General features: G+C 35.0%; 1 pseudogene; it reads right to left on the reverse strand.

Moving 5' to 3' along the window:
* Positions 1-528: 528 nt before the first annotated feature.
* Positions 529-2,937, reverse strand: LOC143574793 (putative protein phosphatase 2C 50; annotated as a pseudogene).
* Positions 2,938-6,043: the final 3,106 nt, after the last annotated feature.

The raw sequence follows: 6,043 nt of genomic DNA on the forward strand, positions 1-6,043 counted from the left end.
GTTTGAAAATGTTTATTTTTAGTACTCATACCCGACCCCTAATCTCTCCCGGCTTACTCGGGTTCGGATTATTCGGATTCGGGTTTTTTGAGTACGGGTTAATCGGGTTTCAAGAATTTGATCTAAAAAACTAAAAGTGTATACATGCTAAAATTCTAGCAATATATTATCTTTAAAATTTAACTTACATAAGCAAACAACAAACCACATAACCCATAATACACAATTTTAGCAATTAGTTCTTTTAACACTGATTAAAGATAAGTCACCTTAACGTTGATAAAAAATGATATGTTTTTCTTATTAAATATACAAATAGTTTTTAGGCTAACACCAAACTGGGAATTGCATTCTATGATAGTTTTTAGGTTATAGAAGACATTAGAACCAAATAACACAAAAGATTAACCTTTATCAATAATCATCTAATAAATTTGCCCATAATAAAATTGCCATTCTCCAACACTATTAAGTACAAAACTGTTGCCATCAGCATAATCTTTATATTTTTACCGGCGAACACACACTCTCTATTTTACACCTACCCTGCTCCAAAATCACCACACCGGATTCGCAGTCCAGGTTGATATAGTAAAATTACCAAACTCTCCCTCTACATAATTCTGCAGTCCAACTTCTCGGAATCGTTCAGTAGGCAGATTTTCTAGTCCAAATGGAACTACAACAGCTGCCACATTATCCATACTGCCTCTTTCAAGAGCGGTATCAACAACACAATCGGCTAATGAGTATGAACACGACTGACTGTATTGTAACTCCAGGGGGGCATGAGTATGTAATTCCCAGAATATATCACAGACATCCTGTGGGCCCGTCTTTTCAAGACCACCATCAGAAGTAGCCACCAAATAGCTATCAGCTCTCAGAGGCTGCCAATCGGTCACCTCGGGAACAGATATAACACCAAAGCTGATGCAAAAACAATGAAAACTAAGTAAACAATAGCCTAGAAAGTCGTCGTTTTATGGAAAACAATAAAACGGACGTTCACAACACACTTAGAAAGTCGTTTTTACAAAGAAAAGTCAAACTTTGAAAATTATTGGTCTGAGCGTGTGCGTCTGAACAATATTCAGATGGCCATTCTGACCATAGAGGTGTCAAACTTTGAAAATTATTGGTCAGAAAGACTGTATGGCCAATATCCGGATGGATGTTCTGACCATAGAGTCGTTAAAAACTTTGAAAATGTATCTTACCTTAAAACAATATTTTTGAAAGTTTTTTATAAAAGCTTTTGAAAATCAGATCAAGACTTATTGCATTATCATGCAATTATCAATATGCAAAGCAGCAAAGTTAACCTTTTAAAGGGCAAATCACCAATAGAGCGCGAAAACAGCCAACTGACCATTAACCCGTGACACACCATTCAACTCAAGAACAGAACCGCCAGCTGATTCTACCCGAGACCTCTCATCAACCCTGTTCGGATGGTGGTCATTGGTTAACTCTATGGCTGCAAAATGAGGTAAGCCATCAGATGCCGCCACTTTGAAATTTCCGTAATCTTTCATCCGTTTAGTAGCATCATCGCGTCTTCCATTTCTGTATAATCTCAATAATGTAGCTGCCATTTACAAAAACATTCTATTATCAGCCTTTTTGAATTCAACATTGAGAGCAAAATGCATAAACGGTAACAAACATTGGTGCAAGTTAAACTTGCCATAAATATGTGTATTCATATCCAGTAAAAAGATAAATGTATCCAATAAATGCATAATTACATGCCCTTTTATATACATATAATGTCTCAAGAAATTTATTTAAAAAGGCACAGTTTCTAACCTTTAGCCTCGGTAGGCGATTGGAACGTCTCAGAGAATAGGAAAGCCTTTGAGTCTCCAACATTGGCGGCTAGAATTTGATTATCTGCTATTAATATAACTGCTGCAGTGGAACCAGAGTTGAAGTTGTATCTAGATGCTTCCTGTAAAAAGTAATAAACAAATTATAAACACAAGCATATATTGAGATCAGAGAAATAAAAGGAAATGCAGCAGCCACCACTAACCTCAGAAAATGCGGCATCGATATCTTCAATCGCCTTTAACAGCGATTCCTTCAGGATTTCCAAGTGAAAATCTCCATTGAAAATTTTTTGACAATGTAAACTTAATCCTGAAACAAAAATGGCAAATACTTGTTGATATATGGTGTTGAATTTGCTTAAATACGAGGAGGGTGACAATTTAGAGGTGTTAAACCAGTCGTGTTCGCAGGTTGGTGGGGTCCAACCCCAGTGGCGAAGCTTGGGCTAAGACACTGGGGGCCGGACTCAAAATGTATACAAAATTTCACAAACGAAGTGGGCCGGGCTCAATTTTTCGGCCGAAAACGGCTAAATTTACATTACGTATAAAATTTTTTCCCCCGAAAAACGGCTAAATTTACACTACGTATAAAAAATTTCGGAAAACGGCTAAATTTACACTACGTATAAAAAATTTCGGCCGAAAACGAGCTAAAGCATCCTTCGCCCTTGTCCAACCCGACACAGACCTGAAATTATGACACAAACCTGAAAATCATGAAAGGCACGTGAAACCAAACATGACCCGCATAACCTGAACACGACCTATTTGACCCGAAAGTTATTTCACTTTTTTTTATAATTGTTTTCACATATTAATACCTAAAGTTTACATTTCACAACAAAAAATGCAAATTTATATAACACTTACATTGTAATAATAAAAATATTGTGTTAATATTATTTTTAGTTTTAGAACATGGCATAGATACCACTAGCTTGACCTGAACCCAACCCATTTAGCTAAACGGGATCGTTGGTTCACCGTGACATTGCAGTTAATAAGTCTACTTTCAGAGAGTTACTAATAGTGTTATAAAGTGTGTGCGCGTGCAGGCGTGTGTGAGAGAGGGATAGCAACCTTCCAACATGCAGCACATAATCACCGAGTGCCCCTTTATTTGGTAACATATCCTTTGATATCTTGGACAAAAATGAAAATGTGGCATCCAAAAGAAAAGATGTATGCAGTGTGAAATAGTCCAGTAACAGCTTTGAAGCCATCTCACTAGCTTCTGCACCATTATGTCCATCAAAAACTGCTACAATCCCAACTGAAGTATCTCTAATGCCATTAGGGCCTGCAACACATGAGAAATCAACCATATAAAAAACAGCCTTAATTGTTATTAAAAACACAATATATACATACTTAATTTCAGGTTTCAACATAACTTCAAAAAAAATTATTTTCCAACTACCTAGCGTGAGTTCGTTTCTAAATTTTTGATGAAAACCGTTCAGTTCCGGATTTCAGTTTGGATTTGGACCATTTGGTTCAGTATTTGGTTCGACTTTGCCATTTGAGGTTGAAAATTTTGTAGGAAAAAAGTTGGTCAAAAATAATAAATTTGGGCCTAAATAATTTTGTTATTTAAAAACTAAATGATTATTATCATTTAGTCTAAAATATTTGAGTTATATATTTATCAAATTCTTTACTTAAACAAAAAGTAAAAATCTATAAATTCGGCTCGGTTCGGTTTTATCAGTTTTTGTTACACCCGAAGCCAAACCTAAATTCAGTTTTTGAGGTTTTGAAAACCGTTCTTCAGTTTGGGATTTCGGTTTTGTCATTAGATCTTGAAAATTATGGGCCGAAAAAATGTGGCCCAAACTAATGAAATTGAGCCTAAATATCTAAAATATTTGAGTTATATATTTCTTAAATTCTTATAATTTACTTATGAATAAAATAAAAAATTCTATAAATTTGGGAACTAAACCATCGGTTTTTGTTCCGGTTATGTTTATAGAGGTTTTTGAGTTATATACTTATTTAATTTTTATAAACTACTTACTTAAAAAATGTGGCCCAAACTAATGAAATTGAGCCTAAATATCTAAAATATTTGAGTTATATATTTCTTAAATTCTTATAATTTACTTATGAATAAAATAAAAATTCTATAAATTTGGGAACTAAACCATCGGTTTTTGTTTCGGTTATGTTCGTAGGTTTTTGAGTTATATACTTATTTTATTTTTATAAATTAATTACTTAAAAAATGTGGCCCAAACTAATGATATTGAGCCTAAATATCTAATATATTTGAGTTATATATTTCTTAAATTCTTATAATTTACTTATGAATAAAATAAAAATTCTATAGATTTGGGAACTAAACCATCGGTTTTTGTTTCGGTCCGGTTTTTAGGTTTTTGAGTTATATACTTATTTAATTTTTATAAATTACTTAATTTAAAAAATAAAAATCTATAAATTCGGTTCGGTTAAGTTTTTTCGAATTTTGTTACCAGCAAAATCCAAAACCTAAACGTAAGTTCGGTTTTTACTAAAACATCAAACTAAATCGTCTAGGTTTTTTCGGTTTCATGTATGTACATTACCTAGAAAGGGAATCCGAATATCAAGAGTACATAAAGCGCGATCTTCGAGAGATTTTCGTCGGCCCTGACGTGTAGCCGATTGACATCTTCCTGCTGCCCTAGGATCATGCTTCCATGTAGGGCACATTGGTGACTTGAACACCGCTGATGCACCGCCTTCTTCATACACCGCCATGCACGTCGACGATTCGCCTGCGGTGAGTGTAATCATGCAGGCGATAATAAACCCTAATACCGAAAAAACTAATATTGTTTTCTTCATCTGTTAAACTCCAAAACCCTAATTAACACCGGAATATTTTATGTTACTGCTGGCAAGCCAAAACTTAAATAACTCATCTATTTATAAGTATTGGTTGGTGGATATACCAAACAAATAAATATTATAGACTAATTTTAATTCAAAAGACTCCGTTGGATAATCCTAATAATAATTGGATTCAAATACTGTCACACCCTCAAAATCCACTAACGGAGTGTTACCGTCAGAGGGTGTGAACTAACAGGATCGGAATGATTAGTTATAATCAAACCATAAAAACGTTTAAATGAAAATAAGTGCGGAAGCGTAAAAAAAAACAAAAGATAAAAGTTGCGTCACGCAGGACGACTCAAAACCCCATAATAACAGTTTAAAATCAGGTTGCATAAACAAAAGCGTTTCAAACAATGCATGATCCTATACCGCGCGCCCGCCTCGGCTACCTGAGAATAACATACTAAAAGTGTCAACACGAGGTTGGTGAGTTCACAAGTTTATATAAAATAAAGCGTTTAGCGTTTGCGTTCAGCGTTTTGCGTTCAGCGTTTTGCGTTACCAGATAGTGTTATGTCAATTATATATCTATAGGTAGCTAGCCTATAAAACAAGTATTACTAAGTGTTCGACACCGAAGCTGACTGTTTATCATTTGCCTTGCCACCAGGTCTATCCCGACCATGGTATGTGTTTAGCCAAGATTACACCCGCTCGACCTCCAGTCGAGTTTAGCGTTGGGTGGGGTTTGTCAAACCCAGTAGTACTACTCAACAATGACTCGCTATTATCCAATACTAAACGGTTCGATGTGAATGAAGGACTTTAGTTATTGCGTTTGCCACTTAGTCTTTACAAGTGATATATAATTTATATTAACAAAATCTTAAATGCGTTTTCGGAGTATGTTATCTCCCCAAGTGAAAAGCGTTTGAAAATAGTTTAGAGGGGTAAGTGAACTCACTGTTTGCGAAGAATTCCCAAAAATAAATCACCAAGTGATGCGCGTCACAGAAAACTCTCTCTAGCGTTCTAAAACAACAACGAGATTTTCTAAGTGTCGGAACTATTAACGAGTCTCTAGACCCGGCACATAATTCCTAAGCACAAGATATGTTTCGTGTTTGTTTGTGAATCGTGTGTGACTTAACAAGTACATTTGTGATACGATACAGGTGTGAACAATTATTTACGTGTCATGTATTAATAATGTACATCACTAGCAACTATTCCCCGCATGGGCAATTTGGTCAAATTATAACAATTAACTAGCAATTATCATGTTTCATGCATTTTCACAAAATTCAGCAGCTAGTTTCACCGAGACAGAAATTCTACTTGAAAGATTGTACTATTCCACCGATCATAGCATCTCAATT

The sequence above is a fragment of the Bidens hawaiensis genome, unplaced genomic scaffold (assembly GCF_021521415.1).
Source record: "Bidens hawaiensis isolate Kalapana, Puna unplaced genomic scaffold, B.hawaiensis_p1.1 tig00027112_1, whole genome shotgun sequence".
Lineage (NCBI taxonomy): Eukaryota > Viridiplantae > Streptophyta > Magnoliopsida > Asterales > Asteraceae > Bidens > Bidens hawaiensis.